The sequence below is a fragment of the Microtus ochrogaster genome, linkage group LG3 (genome assembly GCF_000317375.1).
Source record: "Microtus ochrogaster isolate Prairie Vole_2 linkage group LG3, MicOch1.0, whole genome shotgun sequence".
NCBI lineage: Eukaryota > Metazoa > Chordata > Mammalia > Rodentia > Cricetidae > Microtus > Microtus ochrogaster.
The window spans coordinates 19,371,809-19,393,345 of NC_022029.1; positions in this window are offsets into that span (position 1 = coordinate 19,371,809).

Consider the following 21,537-nt stretch of genomic DNA (forward strand, 5'->3'; position numbering starts at 1 on the left):
TGTTTCAGTGGGGCAGAGGTCGTTCTGACAGGCACTGAGTACTGGATTCCATACATTAGGGAATGAAGTCCATAGGACAAGGCAAGGTTTTATAGACACCTAACTACGGAAAGAAGGAGCCTACGACAAGAAACTTTTACAAAGTTGCCCTTACTCTGTTGGATGGGTTAACACTCTATCTCCGCAATATAAAGCAGAGCTAATTATAACTATTTAATAATGTCACAGCAAAAATCAGATCAGATGAAATGGTGCTCATAAACAATAAAGCACTGATTTATGCAAATAGCGGGAATGATTATGTCTCCTTCGTTGCCGTGGCTTCCCAGAAGCCTTGACTAAGCAAAACTAAACAGGTCAAGCAAGTGCAAAAGCTTTCAGTCAATACTTCCTTATATGGCGCAGGCATTCTGACTTACGCCAGTCGCTCCAATTAAGTACACTTCCACTTCAGAATAACACCAAAATAAATAAAAATAAAAGCACACATCACAACCTACTACACGGAGCCACGTCATGTGCTATACAGACCCAGGTCATCTGACTTGATGTTATAAATGGCTGCCCCATTCTTTTTTCTTTTTTAAATATGCTAGTAAATTTAATATTTTTCATCATTTTTTATTGATTTTACATGGCATCCCACCATTAGGGAGTAAGTTCCAAAGAGTCAGCTCATGCATCAGGGACAGGTCCTGGTCCCCCTACTAGGGGCCCCTTGAAAGGTCAAGCTACGCAACTGTCACCCGGATGCAGACAGAGGACCTAAGTCAGTCCCATGGGAGCTCCCTAGCTGTCCATCCAGAGTTCGTGAGCTCCCACAAGCTCAGGTCAGCTATCTCTAGGTTTCACACACACACACACACACACACACACACACACACCACCCACACACACACATAATCCCTCCACCCTCCCATCAACTGGACTTGCAGAACTCGGCCCTGGCTTGAGTTGCCCCCATTTTAACGAACAGGCAGGATATTGTGGCTACAGAACACTATGCCAGCAATGCAAGGTTTTATCTCCACAGAAAGCTGACCCTGGTGTCTCCAAATGCCTTTGCCTGGTGAGAAGCAGCATTTTTAGATATTCCCAGACTCTACTTAGAGATTTCCTGGACCACTCATCAGACTAGGATCTATGACATGGCCCATTGAGGTGGCAGAGTTATCTGTCAAATTTCAAAAGACCTAAACAGGGCTTTAAGTACCTCATAAATCAAAAGCTTAGCAGGCGCTACTATTTGTGGTTGCCTCAAGTTACATTATCACCGCTTGCACTGTTAATCACAGCATCGTACTGAAATGAGCTTTTTCTTCCTTAAGGAGCTTACATATTTCTGGTCCTCAGGGAACAGAAAACAAAGGGCACTTCTGCTGTCCCTCTAATTTGCTTATAAAGCTTGCTTTGCTGCCTGAGGAGTCATGAGCAAGTCCGCCTATGTTTTCAAGCAACACTAAACACTTAAATAAGAAACAACCTTAGGAGTCCAAAGAAATCCCTGACTGCAGCATCCAGACGAAGGAAGAGAGCTGCATGTCGGTTGCCCACTGTGTTTATTGCCCCAACCTGAAACATGAGTTAGAGCACAGCAATAGAAGCTCATAACAACATGGTTGTGACTCCCAGCGGTGAGACTCCGTGGCTTCTGTAAACTCTACCCCCCCACACACACCCATGCACATACAAGTATGCATGCATGCCAAGTGAAGCCATAAGGGATCCACTTGTGCCACCTACAGGCACATGTGGTACCTCCAATGCATTGGTGTTACTTCAAATATTGTCCCCAGAACTACTTTCTGTCAAGGCTCAGGCAGTGAGGAACATCTGATCAGAACTGGTTATGTCACTTCCTCTTGCCTGAGACAGTTTCCTCTTAGTTCATCTATAATAGAAAACATCCCCCACCCACCATAAAATTATCTCCAATTTATTGTATATTGTAAACCAAAAAGACTTGGGTAATAACCCTAAGCAAAAGCAATATTATTTTCTTCCAAAGGGAGATAATCCTAATAGAAGCATGTAAAATATTTTTCATAAACAGACAGAAAAGTATTTTACCTTTCCTCTACCAACCCCCACCTCACCTTGTGAGATAGTAATCAACAAAATTTTATACAATTCTCTCATACAGCAGGGGAAAAAAATGTTAGTCATTATTCCTGCCCTAAGAAAGCAAACAAAACAATGTGCTCAATTAAGCAAATCCTCAGCTTTGCTGTGGGTCTGGATAAGTAATCAAATTGGTCCTGGCTGCAAGGTCTCAGAGCCCAGCAAAAGATGAACACTTCAGCAAGGACAAAGGGAGGGAAGACTTGGGGTTCAAGGAGTCATACTAGGGGCTTCTCCACTGGAAATAAAGTCTGAGGGGATAGGACGGCACAATGACTCAGACTGTTCTCTTAGGGACACTCAACCAAGGAATAACAGAGCTGAAAACAAGACAGAACTGTTTCAGCCTGAGCTCAGGAAAGAGTGACTTTTCAGACTCACCCAAAACCCCATTCTCTCTTGTCAAAACTCTTGTCCACAAGCTGTCCGTGTGCCTTCATTTAAAACAGGGCATCACACCTGACAGAAAAGGCAAGGAGCTCCCAGCCTTCCTATCTGGCAGGTACTACTTGGCTCAGCCCAGCTGCAACCAGCCCAGGCTGTCCAGTTTTCTGCAGTGGGACACCCTGTCCTACAATGGTGTGTCTACGTACAACTACAGGCTAAAAAGGATGTTTGCCATGGTGATCAGTGCCATGGATGATCAGCTCAATCTCTCTCTCTCTCTCTCTCTCTCTCTCTCTCTCTCTCTCTCTCTCACACACACACACACACACACACACACACACACACACACACACGCATGGCTTCCTATCCTCTTGCCCACAAAACCAGTGTGACATCTCAACCAATGAGAAATCTTTATGGAGAGGAGCTCTGGAGGCTTATCCTATCCCCTGTCTACAGGAAGTATTTGTAAGCGGATTGTCTTACCTGCTCTTGGGGGAGTAACATCAATTGTTGAGTGTCTGTTTGGCCTATGAAATTTTGTCTGCCTGCCACAACCAGGCTAGCTCATCAGCTTTGCACATTAATATTTTCTGCATCGCCTTGGCTCTGGGGTACCACTCTTGTGCCCTTCAGCTGAGCTGTTCCCATAGTAAGTGTTAACTCTGGCATCTCCATAATGGATTCCAAACACAATGCTCCTTTCTACTGCTACGCACCTTTGGGACCATGAGCTACATATCCAACTCTGACTCCCAGCGCTCTACACAGTGCCCAGCAACGTTGGTGTTCTGTGAACATATATCTATGATAAGCAAGTTCCATTTACAATGAAATTTGGTGGTAGCTACAAAGAAATGACATTAAGAATGTGTCTGTCTTTATTTCTTCCTTCTTTCCTGTTGCCCCTTTCTTTCTTTTTTTCCCCTCTTGTTGCTTTCTTTAAACTTTGAAAAAGAAATTTCAAAATTGGCAAGAGTAAATCTGCTAAGACTTGTTGTGGTTTGAATGTGAACTCTTCCCCCACAGACTGGGTGTTAATAAGAAAGATTGTAGTAGGGCCTCACTGGAAGAAGTGGCTCACTGGAGGGTGGGACTTAAGGTTCTATAACCCAGCACTATTGCCTGCTTCCTCTCTGCTTCCAGAGTATAGATGCAATGTGACTAACAAGCTTCCTGTTCCTTCTGTAATGACTTCCCCATTCCAATGGACTGTCTTCCTCTGGAAATGTAAGCAAAACAGAACCTTTCTCCCTTATATGGCTTTCTACAGGGTCCTTTATCACCAGAGGAAAGCACCTAAGACAAGACTGGATGAAAGAAACAATTGAATACGTGACAACCTGGATTAAAAAATGCATTTGGATGGGGAGCAAGCCAGTAAGCAGCACCCCTCCATGGTCACTTCATCAGCTCATGCCTTCAGGTTCATGCCATGTTTGAGTTCCTGTTCTGACTTCCTTTTATGGAAAACTTGTTATATGGAATCATAAGATGAAAAAAGAAAGTGAGCTGGAAATAGAAAATTAAAGACTAGCACATAATAGATTGCTTCACTTTTCTTGAAGGAAACAAAAGGACAGTCTATTGATGATAAGGGGACAAAAAAATGCTTAAAAACATGCAAATTGAGGGTCCTGATATAACTCAGAACAGAATGGATAGATGAGGAAAGAAAGACAAACTGGGGTTCAAAGAACTGGAGGCCGTGGAGGCAGAGGAATGGATGTTAAGAAAGATCATGTCTCTGGGAAGGTGGGGGGCTGTTAGAACCCTAACATGAGTAAGTTGGAGGATACCTACTGAATGGTAAGTGGTCAACAAGACCATTGAGTACAGGGATAAAAAGAACTGCATAGCCAAGGCCTATGGTGCTTTTGCAGAACCAAGTTAAGAGGAAATGGCATTGGTACTTGACCTAAAGAGGAGTTATTACCCATGATGAGGAAGTAAGTGCTGGTCTCTATGGAGCTAGAAGGAAGAATCAATATAGTTCAGCATGGCATCCTTTCCCCTGCCTGTTACTCCTCTAACCCTTACACCCAGGAACTACACACAACTTTCCCCCGCCACATGCTAGCAGGCGTCTCTGTTCCAGTTTACACCATCTATCTTCCTTTAACAGACTATAAACTCTGTCTTCTATTCAATCCCTTGGAGGCTTCTATCTTCTGCTTACTACTGCCATTGGAACCTGACCCCTAATCTCTAGTGTGGCAGGTCTTGCTGGACTAACACCCATGTGCTCTCATGTCATTTTGGAAGATTTGCTAAAATGTGAATCTTAAGCACTAACCCATCAGCCAGCAAGAGGCTGAAAACAAGAAAATGCTCTATAGGCAATCTTATCAGGTGCTAACAGGACACCTGCTTGGCAGTGTAGAGAGATGAGACAGGCCAGGGTCATGGTAGTTCCAATGGGAGTCTGCTGACTGAGTTTCTGTCCTGCCTGGTTTCTGTCCTCCCACCAGGTCCCATGGCTGTTTTGCCCCAAAGACATCACACAGAGGTCTATATTAATGATAAACTGATTGGCCCATTAGCTCAAGCTTCTAATTAACTCTTATATATTAGCCCATTATTCTAGTATATGTTGGCCACATGGCTCGGTACCTTTTTCAGTGGGGCAGGTCACATCTTCCTTCTTCCGTGTCTGGGCAGAACTATGGAGGAATGGGCTTCCTCCTTCCCAGAATTCTCCTGGTCTCATTGACCCACCTCTACTTCCTGTCTGGTTGTCCCACCTATACTTCCTGCCTGGCTACTGGCCAATCAGCATTTATTTAAAACATAATTGACAGAATATAGACAATTGTCCCACACCAGGAGTCCATTGGAGAACAGTTTAAGATTCTTCATGACAGAAGTAAGTACAGTTTGTGTCGGTGACGTCAAATTTTTGATTAAAATATGGTCAACTTATCAAAAGCATCATTTGTACACAACTAACTGGTAACCCAGAAATAAAACAGAGAGCTAGGACAGTGTTCCCTAGAAATTCAGACACTCGAGTCCTGGGAATTCCCTCTAGCATCTTTGCTTCCTCACTAATGTGTGAGGATTCTTGGCTCAGCAGGTCTGAGTTTTAGGGAGCAGCTCTTGGCATCTACAGATGGAGCTCTTTGTCAAGACAGAGATGGTTGTTTGTTCAAATCACAGGACAGCTGAGCACCGGACTCGGAGTGCTCTCTGCCCTCTTGATGCTCTCACTCACCCTCTCCATTATTGTGTGGTACCTTCAGGAAAATAAGATGCAGTCCTGGAGAAATGCCTTTTCCTCCCAAGTCATTTAGCAGCAGTGATGGTTTCCATTATTATTAGATATGAATACTGCTCCCAGAGCTCCCTCAGCTATTGCCATGAAGACTTAACTCGGGGCATTGCGTATTAGTCTGTGATAAAGTGGTGCAGAGAAATCTAGAATATTCTGACAACATCTTGTAGAAGATATTTCATATACTTATAACATCTACATCGTCTCAATTCACCAGGACCATAATATCTCCACTTCCCAAACATTACATCTCTGTATTTTATATCAATTTCCAAGTAACTATTTTCTGTCCATACTAATGATCTCTTAAAATGATTGCTAGGCACATTTAACTTTATAATGTCACAAGACTTTTCAAATAAACCAATTCACAAATCAAGGAAATTTGACTGTGAATTCTAATTTGTGAGTTAGGAAAAATACCATAGGAGAATGTTTTTCTCCTCTCCTTCCACTGCATTAAAGTCTTCTCTTCACAGATTCATAACTGTATCCTTAAAAATCTAAGAAAGAAGAAAATTATGTGAACATCTAAGTTTCTGAGGGGGAAGTGAGTGATATTCATCTCTATTTTGATTTTTGGGTGGCAGCAGAGATAGAAAGAAGGGAAAATCCAGGAAGAACTCTCCAGGTCTCTCTACCTTTCATTCAAAGTAAAGACACACAAAAGCTGGCAATACTGAGGGGTAGTTCATGGACTTCTAACTATGCTTTTCAATCTGCATCATGTTTCAACATTCTTCAAATCCCACCCTGCAGCAACTGAGTAGAAGCAGATGCACAAAAATAATAGCAACTTTAAATATACACATATGGATATACACACACACGCACACACACACTCATAGACTCATATACACTCACATGCACATACAAAGATGCATATATACACAGACATGCACACACACATACACACACACATGTACACACAATAACAGTTGCTTAAACTAATAAAGCAGTTACCTTAAGCAAAGCAATATTGATTCAACTTGTGATTTAAAATGCAATTACAGAAATTAGGAACTGGTTATTCTGGAAAAAAAATACTGGCAGAAAAACAATATATAAGTGGAAATATAGAAGATTCAGAGAGCAAAATTAAAAAAATATATTCTAATAACATATTAAGAGTCTTATGAATGTCTGCTGCATACACATTTGTTGCAAATGCCAAGGGACTTTATTAAAGTTGACAGTGTCATAAGCCACAAAACAAGCCCCAGCAATTTCAAAAATAGATATTATTCTGTATATGACATTGAGAGAGGTGGGGTATTTATCAGTAACAATCATGACACAGCAGTATACTCCTATAATCTCAGCATTCAGAAAGCAAAAACAGATGGACTGAGGGGGCATAATGAGTTGAAGGTCATCTTTGCCTATGAAGCAAGGCTCTGCCTCAAAAACGGGGAGTCGGTGGCTGGGGTATGGCTAAATGGTAGAACTGTGGATGACAAGTAAAGGGCTGTTGGTTTAGTCTCCAGCACAAGAGAGAGTGGAGGCAGGGGGAAAAGAGGAGGGGGAAAGAAAGAAAGGAAGGAAGGAAGGAAGGAAGGAAGGAAGGAAGGAAGGAAGGAAGGAGGGAGGGAGGGAAGGAAGGAGGGAGGGAAGAAGAGGGCAAAAAAGATAAATTAGTAAAAAAAATAGAAAAAACTTTAAAAAGTTAAAATATTTATTAGCAACATACTTTAAGTAGGTAATGGATCAAAAAAATTTCAAAAAGCCATAAAATTATTTTGTGACAAATTATAATAAAATAAAAATACAGAGAGACTTATCCCCATAAATCTGTTAGAATTTATAGTCTTAACTATATCTATTTTTTTAACTTTTTTAAACTATATCTATTGAAAGAAAGCAAATTAGTTATCCATCTCCAAAAGTTAGAGAAAAAGACATAAAACAAAATCTAAAACAGTAGATAATAATAGATAACAAAGTTGACATATATTAATAAAATAAATACAAAAAACAGAGAAAATTGACTAAAGTTAAAGGTTCTTTCCAGAAACTAACACAGTAGATAATCCCTTAACAAAATGATCAGGAAAAATTAAAGAATAAAAACAACCAACATGGGAAGTTTTTAACACTAATCTAGTTTATACAGGAAGAAATTTAATAGACAAGAAAAATGAACTAAAAGTGGTTACATAGAAATAAATCTGAAATTTTGGAAGAAATGGACAAATTCCTTGAAAAATATACTGACTTTGTTTTAGTTTGGGTTACTATTGCTGATGAAAGACCATGACCAAAAGCAAGTTGAGGGGGAGAGAGTATATTTGGCTTAGGCTTCCACATCACAGTCTACCACTGAAGGGAAGTCAGGACAGGAACCTGGAGGCAGGAGCTGATGCAGAGGTCATGGAGGGATGTTGCTCATTGGCTTGCTCCACATGGCTTTCTCAGCCTGTTTTCTTACAGAACCCAGGACCACCAGGGATTTTCCACCCGCAATGGGCTGGGCCCTCCCCCATCAATCATTAAGGACATGCTCTACAGGCTTGCCTATAGTCCCGTATTATGGGGGCATTTTCCCATTTGGGGTTCCCTCCTCTCAGAAGATCTAGCCTGTGTCATGTTAATATAAAATTATCCAGGACAGATCACATCATTGTAAGAAGAAATTGGACTTCTCAGTGATATAGATTTATTTATTTTAAACCTGAGAAGTTAGTATAAGATATTCTTCCATAATATCTTAAATTTTAGAAAAATATAGCTTCCCTGGTGCTTTTATTTCCAAGAACTTCAGGAGGAAATGGGTAACAATAATACTACACACCATTTATCAGGGTAGGACATAAAGAGATTTCATCAAACCCTCATAATATTAACACACAAAAGTCACCCAAAAAGTTTTTCAAGGAAAACTGGGCCATTGCCTTGATTATAAAAATCCATAAAGGCGCTAGGACCTGAGCTTCCCTTTAGCTAATGTATCTAAATGCATCAAACACCACCCGGAGTAGGAAATACTGACAGTTTTTCTCCTGAGCTTGGGACTGAAGCAGAGATTTCCACTACCACCATTTCCATGGAGTTTTGGATGGCTATCTCTACTGTACACAGTAAGGCTGGGTAAACAGGCCGGAGCCAGAAGACTTGGGAAAAGGGGCAACTCACATCACTGTTCTGTGTTCACTTGTGTCCATGGAAGACTGCTGGAATTGTTAGTATATAGCACACCTTCATAATAGCAATGATTAGAAATTTGAATTTTTAAAAACACATTACAAAAGCATCTTAAACAGAAAAAAAAAACCCTAAGGATATACAGAGCAACATTCAGGTAAAAATGTCTACATTTAAAACTGTAACATAAAGTTATGACTAAAGGGGACTGGAGAGCTGGTTCCATGTTTATTAACACATGGTGCTCTTGCAGAGGGCTGGAGTTTGGTTCTTAGCATTCGTGGTGAGTGCCCTCTCCTGGCTTCTTTTGGAACCCACATGCATGTGTGTATACCACACACAGACACCCACTCATACACACTAATGAAACAAGTTTTTCTTTAAAGACTAAAGAATGGATAAATACTAACATGGATAAATACACCTTGGTAATTGGAAGATTCAGTTGTAAAAATTTCAAGTCTCTCCCAAATTAATAAAGTTAAGCTGCTGTTTGGGAGACAGTGAATGAACACGAAGAATATTTGTAGAATAAAATTAACTGAGCACAGAAAAATACCACGTGAACTTGCTCATATCTTAAAATGTTAATCTCATGCAACTAGACAGAATGGTGGTTATTGGAGGCTGAGATGGGTGGGAAGTGGCCAGGGAAGGTTGTCGCATGCTGCAAAAGTGAGCTCCGAAGTTCTGCTGTACAGCTGAGTGCTGGAGGCACAGTAGTGTGTATCTCAGCATAGTTTGAAGATTTCTAATGCCCTCATCACAAAGAAATGATTAATGAGGTGACTGATGTCCTAATTATCCTGATTTAATAATTTTTCATGTAATAATATTTCAGAATATTACTTATACCCTATAAAATGTATGATTATTAAATGTCAATTTAGTATAGAAAGTTATTACATACCAATCCCAGCACATTTCAGGAGGAAATAAAAGCCAGTGAATCTATGTTCAACCATGATTGTACTTAAGCACATGTGATTCAGCCATGTGACCTATATGAAGATTTGCAGTGGAAATTGGTACATGTATTCCCTGAAGCACACATACAAGTGTGTTCATACAAGCACGATAATACAAGACAAACAAAAAATAAACATCAACAATACAGTGAGTGCTATCGTTAAAGAATAAATTGAAAACAATATTATTTAAAGCTGCCATTAGATACCATAAAAACAGAAGAGTGTAAATGAAGTTAGAGCATGTGATTTAACTATAATGTTTACAAACAATTTAATGCCAGTGTTGAAGTCAAGGTTACAGTTTGGTAGCTTTGTCAACTATTTCCACAGAGGAGCTGTATAGGCAGCTCCCTGATGCTGGCATCCAAGGTCTAGTTTCTCTGATGCAGGGTCTTTAGCTCATGAATATTGGTCCACACACTCTTGTGATCTCTGTACCTTTATACTTCAATAAAAATGTTTGTGAAAAGAATATATGTATAAAAATAGAATATACATGTTAGTGTTAAGCACTAAAGGAGGACTGGAAAGATGCCTTAATGGTTAAGAATGTTTCCTGCTCTTTCAGATCCCAGTTCAATTCCCAACATGTTGTAGGAGCTGCGGGCTGTGTTCCTGACGCCCCAGCTCCTGGCTGCTTGGCTAGCTAATACCCCAAAATAACAACACACAAATTGTATTCTTTTAAACACTGCTTGGCCCACTAGCTCTAGCCTCTTACGGGCTAATTCTCATATTTTGCCTAACCCATTTTTAGTAATCTGTGTAGCACCAGTCTTACCGGGAAAGATTTAGCATGTCTGACCTGGCGGCTTACTTCATTGCGTTGGCCCGGGAGAGAGGAACATGGTCTCTGACTCACTTCCTCTTCCTCCCAGGATTCTGTTCTGTTTACTCCTCCCACCTATGTTTTAACCTATCAGAGCCAAGCAGTTTCTTTATTATAATTAACCAACGACCTTCCTCCATCACCACCACCCATGTTGGGGAACTCACAACCACCCAAAACTTCCACTCGGGAGATCGAACTTCACCTTCTGGCCTCCATGGACACTGTTTTTGGACACAGACACAGCCTACACACAATTAAAAACAAAGCTATTTTTTAAAAGCAAATGTACAGTCCATATATGACTACAGAGAGCGTGTACATGGGAGTAGACGGAAATCAATTCAACACCAGTGCTCTGCCCAAGAACACTGATCTATAGAGACTCAAAGCTTGGTTGGAATATGAGGGTCTACACCGGTGAGGCAGAGACTTAGCAAGGAGTGTCAGAATTCAGCTGCAATGATCAACCCTGTGCACAGGCAGGCCCTCCTTCCCCCAGAACAGCTATGGCAGCTGAGTATTTGAACTAGAAACAGCTGGTTCTCCCCAACAACATTTGCAGGAACACTGTGTATGTTAGGTGGGAGTAATGCTGACTTCTACCCAGACAAGATTCTGCAGTTGAGGCCCAACACACTCACAAGACTACTTCCTCTGGGATACAGCTGAAGTCCCTGGAAGCTTAGTGACCCTTAAAAGTCCCAGACCTTGGAAGGATTTGGAGGTCATTTTATCCATACCCTAAGCTTCCAGATAATGGGGGAGCTGATGCCAGGGACAGAAAAAAGCTTAATGAGGGTCACATCCCATTGCCAGCACCACTGTCACCTTCTCTGGACACCTCCTCCTTCTACAGTGAGCTGGAGTCATTATAAAGATAGCGAGCAACATGGCGTTCCATCTGGCTCATGTCTGTGGTTAAAAGAAATGGCCCATTTGATGGTTTATGTTTCAATTTTCTGAGTCCTAATAAAAGTGCCTAACTTCCAAGAGTCTGCTACTGTATGTGGGCATGATATCAGTTTACAATCTGTGAGGGAAATACCAAGATCCCCTAGAACAGGAAAATCCAAGAATTAAAACAGCATCATGAAAAACACACCAAGAATGGGAACATCCGGACTTTTTGCCCATTCAATCTGAAACTGAAAGAGTTTGTGTTTACTTTTTCTGGTTGCTTAATACAGGGCTTTAGGGATATGATTAACAGAACCTGTGGTCCAGCTAAATGGCACAACAGGTAAAGATGTGTCCAATCAAGTCTGATACACCAAATTCAAAACCCAGGACCCACTAGGTGGGACAAAAAAACTGGTTCCCTCTAGCTTTGCTCTTAGCTGACTTCCTTAAGCATGTTGTGTCGTGTATACATTATATCTCTCTCTCCCCCTCTCCTGCCCTTCTAGCCTCCCTCTGTCTCCAACACACATACACACATACACACTTGAGCAAAATAATAATAAACAAAATGCAAAAGCTATTTTTTAAAACTTGTGTGATTCTATTTCCTGCTCTCATAACCTCAGAAAAGCTTCCCAGGGACATGAAAGTTTGTGGCTGAATTTGCACCCTCATGGTTCTGCCTCTGGAGGTTTTCCATGCTTTTTCCTGACTGACAAAGTGTGATAGCGTTATTGTGGAGTGGAGAGTGGCAGCCATATTTCCTCTCACTCCTCAGTCTTCAGCAGGGGTTGAGAGCATCAGGGTTACTGAATAGATGGAGCATTGGAACGTTCTCTGCTGTGGGAACTGTCCAACGGATTGTAGGATGCTTACCAGAATTCTTTATTTCTAGATACCAACAGAACCTCATCTCTGGTTGTGACAAACAAACCAGATGCTGTCCGGTACCTGCTATGAGACAAAGTCACCCTGGATTGAGACTATTGGTTTAAAGCATATAGTTAAAATGTAACATTCACTTTTCAGGTACACAAGAGAAGTTAGCCGAAAAAGACAACTCACAAAATGACCAGCAAGAGCTACCCTTGGCCTCGAGCCACTTTGTAAAAAGTCAGGCCCTGTTGAAATAAGGGCGGCGGGCTACTTTCCTGGCACCCGGCCGCCCGCATGGCTAAGAGCGGCGCATCAGGCTGCGTCCTGCCACCCGGCTAGCTTTACCCAAAATAATTACACTTAAACACCGCTTGGCCCATTTCTATCTAGCCTCTTCTAGGCTAGCTCTCGCACCTGGACTAGCCCATTTCTAATAATCTGCTGTAGCCCACGAGCTGGCTTACCAGGAATGATCTTAATCTGCATCTGCCTGGAGTGGGAGAATCATGGCGACTCCGACTCAGCTTCTTTCTCCCAGCCTTCCGCTCTGTTTACTCCACCCACCTATGTTTTAACCTATGAGGGCCAAGCAGTTTCTTTATTGCCCAACCAATGAAATCAACAGATTGATATACGACACTCCCACATCAAGGCCCGTATGCACAATGCCTCATTTTACCATCACGATGCTCTAGTTCATCAGATCCGCCAATTCTCTCAGTTGTTCAGCAGCCTTCGTTCTAGATGGCGTAAGCAAAAATCAGACTCACAAAAATACAAAAAAAAACTGAAGACTCAAGTCATGGTGTATGACAGTATACACCTCTCTGTATGCCCAGCTCATCAGAAAGTCAGGTCAGAGCTTGGCACCTGAGAACAATGCCCGAGGAACTCTCCCTAGCCCCAACAACCCAGGTGCCCAGTACCCATAGTGCACTTGGCCTGTACTACTGATGCTGGCTGCAAACACAATTGTGTGGCCTCCAAGACTTGCTGTCTCTGTTACTGCCATCTCCAGAACATCCATCCCTCCCATTGTCGGCCTGAAGAGGACACCCTAAATGCAGCACTTGTCACCAGCCCTTTGCTGAGCAGAGCCGGACCAGAACCAAAGCAGCAGAAGAGGCTGGGGTCACAAGCTTTCTCCATGAATCAGAGAAATTGTTCAGAATGAGCAAGTGCCTTTAACACATCCTAAATAGTAATGAGGCGTGTTAAACGATCACCCTGCCAAGCCTTGTAGAACACGCATATAATCCCAGCACTCAACAGGCTGAGACAAGACAACAGCAGGGACAAGGCCATCCTAGCCTATATAACAATATATTCTCAAAACCAAACTAACACAATGACATTTATTGTTCATGAGTCTGTAGAAGAGTGACATTTATGCATAGTCGTGTGTGTGTGTGTGTGTGTGTGTGTGTGTGTGTGTGTGTGTGTGTGTGCAGCAGAGGCAAAGAAAAAAAATGAACATTGGGTCCCATGGTGCTGGAGTTATAGGTAGTTGTGGGCCCCTCAACATAGGTGTTGAGAACCAAACTCAGGTCCTTTGGAAGAGTAGTAAGTAAGCCTTTTTCATGACTGACCCATCTCAACAGCTCCAAGAAAGCCTCTCACATCCACACTGGGATTTTGTATTTGGGTGCTAAGGTGCAGCTTGTTAAAATCTCACAGTTTTTCTTTTTTTAAAGTTTTCATTTCCTTAACAGAAATACTTTGAGTGAAAAGACCTGTCACTATCTAAGTGGGTCACACACAAGAGCCCACAAGTCCTCTAAAGTTCAGTTTCCTTGATTTTAGAGTCGGGGGAATGCCTATGTGAAGGATAGTTGTGAACGGGGCATGTGTAGAAAAAATGCCTCTTGGGTAGGTGCTTTCCAAGCACATATGACTAGGTGACAAGAAGCATCCGTTTAAGGACTACGCCTCAGGTGGGGCTCAGGATCCTGTATTTCTTCCTCAGTCACTCTTACCCAGTATCTCCCAGTCTCTGCTAGAAGTGACCACAACATCTGTAAGTTCCTACATCATAGGCTATAATGTGTTTCTTCCTCCCAATATCCCCACCATTGTGAGCCCTGCACCTTCAGAGAGCAGCTACAGTGACTGACACTCATGTATTCATTCAACAAGTACTCATGGCGTGCCCACTACCTTCCCAACTGCTAGGCACGCAAACAAGACAGAAGTTCACGTCCACAGTGCGAACCATTTTGTAGGAGCTGGCATTGCAAATGCCCAGTGTTTGCTGAAGGATTGGTTGACCCCATGCTGAACTGGTCTATAGGACACATGGGTGGATTATTATAGTTGCAGGGAGGATATAATGTGGCATTATTATATGGTGGAATGAATACAGTTTGACCCTCCTATGCAATTGGTATTTGTAAGTGAATGATGTAAGCTGTTGATTTTTGTGTCAGTTTGTTCACTATCAATAGTACAACATTGTCAAGGTTTGAATCATGCCCCCCTCATCCATATGTTGAAGACTTAACACATCAGAATGCAGCTGAAGAAAGCATATTCTATTTGTTTATATATGTACTGTGTATGTGTGTGTGTTCCATGAAGACATGTGAGTATACACACACCTGCATATGGATGTGAAAGCCACGGGTTGATGTCTGCCATTCTTCATTATCTCGCTCCACCTTATTATTTTGAGATGGGATTTCATAAAGAACATGGCTCTTACTATTTCAGACAGCAAATCCTGGAAACCACCTGATCCCCCTGCCTCCCACCCATGACTGTAGGTGCCATGCCATATTTCTCTTTAGCGTGAGTGCTAGGGATCTGAACTCACACACTTAGGCCCACACAGCAAACACTTCACTCACTCAACTGGGTGGAGCCTATTCCAGAGTAACTCATACCCTGTCGGAGAATGCAAAGACCCAGGCCCACAGAGAGAAGACTACGTGAAGGCCCAGGAGAAAGCAGCCATCTAGAGCCAAGAAGAAAGATCTCAGAGAAAAACAGCCCTGCCAGCACCATAATCTTGGACTCTAGTCTCCAGAAAGAAGGGGAAATGAATGTCAGTTTTTATGAGCCATCCGGTCTATGGTACTTAGTTATGGCAGACAAAGCAGACCAATATAGCTCATAATAGGTTTTTTTTTTTCAAAATCTTTCTAGCCTTAGACTTATTTCTACAGAATACTGACATTCACTTCCTGTTTCTTCATACAAAAACAACATATTTTTTTAAGTTTGGGAAATGCATGCGTTGTATACATTTTTACAATGATTGCTCACAAATGTGAATCCTAGAAAAATCAGAATTATGCCCGGTAGGGAGAACTCGGCAACAAAGCTCTGTTGATACACTAAAGCAACGAGCTTAGACCCAAGAGGAATTTAGATTTCTCCTTGCTTCGTTTAGAGAAATGCTGGAAGAAGAGAAGGAGGAGGAGGAGGAGGAGGAGGAGGAGGAGGAGGTGGTGGCAGGATGATGCTGAGTCAAGATGGTGAAGCCAGAGATGGTGTACGGCTCTAGGCCAAGATGATTAAGCCAGAGACAGTGGGGATTTAATGTAGCCCAGGGGATGGTGATGTCCATCATTACTCCTGCACTGTACCCAGGCTGATACAGTATCTTTGCAGCCAAGAGGGTAAGTTCTCAAAGTGGATGTTATCAGCATAGGGTGCTGACCCCTGGAGAGCAAAGTTGGCTTGAGGCTGACAGGAGATGGAAGAGTTTAAAGAGGCCTAGCAGTTTGAGGCATCAGAGGGGCTAGGATGCTCCCTTTGGCACATTGTTTAACCCTGAACCTTTGTTTCCTGTTTTGGAAAAGAGTTCCAGTTTCACATGTCACGTGAGGCTTCTGAAACAATTGAGTGGGGATTAGAAGAGGAACTTCAGAACCACTGGAATCTCCACCTTTAGGCCAGGACTCCATCTAGCTCAAAAGATCTATTAGTTATCCTAATCTCCATCATTTTTCACAGGTGGTCCATCATCAAGCTGATAATGGACTTTAACAGTCACAGAAGGTTGAGTCAATCCCAGCATAGCCACAGTTGCCTTTAAATCTAAAAAGTTTTTAACTTTTTGCCTTTGCTTTTGTTTTGTCTCAGATACTCCAGCCTGACCTAGGTTGTACTTTTTATATCTTCTGCTCTGGCTGTCTTCAGCTTTTCATTGAGAACACAGATCTTTTTGGCTCAAGCGCTAATAAACCTTGGACAGAACTCAGTCAATAGCTCTCTTTCTGTGTTCCTTGAGTCCAGAAGTCAAATGCTAAAGGCTGTCTTGATGCTAGAGGCCCCAGAATAGTTTCAATGTTACATTCATCATCACTGACCAAACATGTACTGAGCATCCTCTGATACCCACGGTTAGCATCAGAAGTCTCTTAAAATATGCCTCCAGGGCAACTGGGCTTTAACATCGATGAAAATCATGTTTTTCTTGGTGATAATCTTTATTAATGATGAGACAGTGAGAGACAATAGAGAGGGGGTCATTGTCATAAATAAAATAACTTGGTAGTAGAACAGAAACAGCAGCCATTACAACGTACACACTCAAATAGCATTCAGTTCCACCCTAGGCTACCCAGACAAAACTAGAGAAGAAGGGAGAGACACTATGCAAAGTCACATGGCCATACCCTGCCTCCTAACCTTAAACACAAACCTGTGGAACCTTCTTAAAGCTTTCAAGTTCTAACATTCTGTTGGAAATTCCAGAAGAAGAGGCCCTAGTACTCCTTATGAACAAGAAAGAGGCAAGATATCTACTGAAAGTCAATTCTAGTTACCTACCCAATGGAAATCCTAAAATGGCTCACCTGATGTCTTGGTTGGGGATTCTATTGCTTTGATGAAACACCATGATCAAAAAGCAAGCTGAGGAGGAAAGGGTTTATTTGACTTAAACTTTCACATCACTATTCATCATCAAAGGACAGGAACTCAAACAGGCAGGAAGCTTAAGCCAGGAACTGATGTAAAGGCCACAGAGAGGTAACGCTTACTGGCTTACTCCTTGTGGTTTGCTTAACTTGTTTTCTTATAGAACCAGAACTACTACCCCAAGGACGGCACCACCTATAATGGGCTATGTCCTTCTCCATCAATCACCAATTAAGAAAATGCCCTATAGATAGGCCTACTGCCTGATCTTATGGAGGCATTCCCACAATTGATGCCTCTAGTTTATGCGAAGCTGACATAAAACTAGCTAGTACACATGATCTTTACACTTGTTCTACCAAACACAAATTCCCTAAAGTCCTTTACCAGAATGAGAATGCTGAAGTTCAGAGACAATGAGGAACTCATGTTAGCCCCTCCTCCAGGACACTGCCTCCCTGACTGGCACACTCTCAAACATACCCCATTAACCAATCCCCACACTCCTGCTAGTGCATCTCGAACTATCAGAAAGTACTGGGCAGCTCAGGCTCCACTCTATCTTCTCCCATCTTCATCTTTCAAAGCTCTAAGTTTCAAAATCAGAAGATAGCATCACCAGAACTATGTGTAGTTCTCTCCATCCCAGTGTTTAGGGAACAGTCATGTCGGCCTCAAAGATGACTGAAATCATGAAATGAGGTAAGAAAAAGGACCCAGCATCCTGAAAATTTAGCAGATGGAAGCTTTTTGTCTAAATTAGTGACTTCTCATGCACTTCAATCTTGTCTATATGATGCTAGCTTTTCCCATGACTTCCAATAAATAATAAGACTAAACAAGACCTCCAACAAGTCAGGTCTGGACATGGGGCTCAAACTAGTCCTGCAAGCACAAGGGACTAGCCAGGGAGAGCCCATAGGCCTGGAGAAGAAAGATTTTCCCCACTTCAGAAACCCATTCTCCTTCCTCATGTGTCTGCTCCTGCTCAGCTGACAGCAGAGAGGGGGCATCAGTCTCCTGTGGTGGCACAGAGAGCAGACAAAGTAGGCATTGAGATCTTTCCTTGTGAGTGTCTGCCCACTATGCTACGTTCCTCTGATGCCAAGAGTTATCACTGAGATGGCCTTACTGGTGTCTCCTCGGACTCCTGGTCAACCACAGCATCTTGCCTGGTTCGGACGTCAGATAACAGCTAAGTATGCAGGTCTTGATTTAGCACATTGTGTATCTACATTACTGCTACAAGATCTGAAAGACAGAGGCCAATCCAGGTCAGCCGTTTGTCCACCCTAGCACCTGACACACAATCAGAAGTCGATAAACCATTATCTTGCTCATTAATCATAGAACACGATTCGAATGCAGCTATGGTAAAATCCATTATTTCTGGACCTTTGTGTTTGGATGAAATTTGATCTTTGGAGAATGAATCTACAAGACTCAAAGTCCACATATCTTTCTTAATAATTATTCTCTTTCTTTACAGAAAGGTAGGTCAGCTCTCTATGGTGAATTTTTCCAAAGTCTGACTTGACTCATTGTGTATACTACAATGGTTTCCCTCCTAACCACTGTTGTTTTTAACAGAATTATTTGACATATATTATGAAAAATATTTCACAATTGAGTCTTTGTCTCTTGGGGCCCTGTGAGAAAAACAGTGAGCAATTTCAGAGATTTCACTTAACCTCTGAAATGCTGACCTGTGTCAGCATTTGATCCAGGAAAGAAAAGCATTGGCTACATTTTCAAGAAAAACCATTTCCAGTGGGCCCCACCCCTACTGCTAACTTTGCCATTTTGTCCAAATTCTCTCAGCAACATGTCAAAGCATATTGCAGACAAAGCTGTTCTGCCAAGTCAGGACCTACGTCACAAAAATCAAGATGATGGAGGCTACTTCTCGTGTAGGCAACAGGCTGAGCACCATGGGCTGAGCATCCTCTCTCCAGAAACCCCAGACTGACACATCCCTGGCCAGGTACTATGTCCAAGAGAACACAGTTTACCTGGTGCATATGTCCCCAGATGGCAGAGGGTCTTAGAAAGCTGAGAAATCAAGTCATATTAACACACTGTAGACAAGACTGTGAACCCAAATTTCCTTTAATTTGGGGCCATTTAATGCCTTTCATCAATTCCCATTGTCTTAGTTTAACAAATGGAATCATAAATTATGCAATCGACAGCAATTGCACTTATTTGCAATTAGAATTTGTCAGCGTTCTCCTTATAAATAATTAATATTAGGATAACCTTGGTGGAGCAGATACATTTTTGGAGGGATATTGTTGAATATTTAGGAACTCTCCATTTTGGATTAAAATCACGAGCCAGTGAGTAGCTCCAAATAACTTTCAACTCCAAAAGTCCAGTGTTTTTAGTTAAAACCAAGAAGCAAAGCACAACATTCTACAAGATTTTGAGGAAGAAAGGATGGCCAAGAGAAGCCTTGTATCATGTGACTTTCCATGGAATGACAGCTCCTCCAGAAACTCTGGACCAGTTTGTGGAAACTACCTTTGAGATCCTGTTTTCTCCATCTACAGAGTGAACACATATAGAACTGGAACTCTCAAATTTTGATTTTTTTTTTTTTAGTTTTTCAGCTGCTCTCAGGATTTATGGCTGCAGAACACAGGTCCCTGAGGGATCCACACACAAAACTGTATCTCCATAGAATGATGCTCAATCAGTCCAACACCTTCTGCTATGCATTTAAAAACACTATTTTCCAAAAAAAAAAAAAATCCATCCCCTTCACCCAGAGTACCAAAGAGGTTTAACACATACTCATGCAGGCAAGCAAGCAGACAAACACACATAGAGTTGACTCACAGATAGAATAAGGTAAGCACATATGTAGCAAACACCAAAATTCTAATCCTGATGCAAATTTGAAAATGTAGGAGACAAGAAATCCTCAAAAAGCAAATCTGGAAAGGATATTTTCTATCATCTTCTCTCAGGAGCTGCCTCATGAGTATAGGGAGGAGCCCCTTAATCCATAGGACAATCCAATATTCTCCTCTCCAGTGCAGGAATTCCTCCTAGGGCACCTGGAAGTATAGGAAGCCCAAGACAACCAGCTCCATTGATCTCACAACACTTGCTATGAAGTGGAGCATATCTCATCTCAGCCTTGAGGGAAAGGGATCTTGACATGGTGGGTGACTTGTCCACAGATGTGTGCTTGGAGCAAAAACTTAACACTTTGCCTGGCAGTTATCAGCCCTGGATTGAACTTGTGAAGTAGATGCTATCAATAAAGTCTAGAAATGTGATTTTTGCATAGTACAAAAATTAAAAGCAATCTGAATATCCTATTGTGTAATAAATGCTTTCTTGGGAATATATGCCCAAATGGCCCATTTTCTAGGCTGAGGACAGAAATTTCCAGAGCCACTTGGTGGACTTCTTCCAAGGCAGCACCTCTTGCTCTGACATAGACTGGGGCCCCCTAAACAAAAATCAGGTTTGCAGCTTTACTTTCTTTCTCTGCATGTCTGTGCTGTATTTCTAAAATGAAATCTTGATCAGAACACTGAGCTTACGAGGAAACTCATTTCTTGTGCCCCACTCACAGTAAGAGCTGCCCCCATGAGTGCAGAGGGTAGCACATTAATGCCCAGGACAACCCAACTCAAGGCAAAACTCTGCAGTTGTTTAGGCTCGACAAGCAAGCATTTGCCAAGCTCTGAGGTCAGAGCCCATAAAGGACATGAATAAGATATAAATCCAGGAGATGAAACTTACTAAATTAATAAAGGTAATACAAGACGATATAATAAGCGATAGTACAAAAACACACGAAAAGAACAGGGAAATTTAACTGGGGAAATGTATGATGGGCACATGAAGAGAGGAAATCAGGATCTGGGAAGTATCATTCACTGATCCTGCTACTTCCATCTCTACCATCAGATAGGGTATGGGGGTCGGAGCTTAGGGAAAGGTTGAAATGTAACCCAAGGAATGTGACGATATACAGCAAAGACTTGTAAACAGTCCTAAAGAGATTACCCAAGGTGAGCACAAATTGGAAAGCAAAAAAGAGGAGGAGGAGGAGAAGAGGAAGAGGAAGAGGAAGAGGAAGAAGAAGAAGAAGAAGAAGAAGAAGAAGAAGAAGAAGAAGAAGAAGAAGAAGAAGAAGAAGAAGAAGAAGA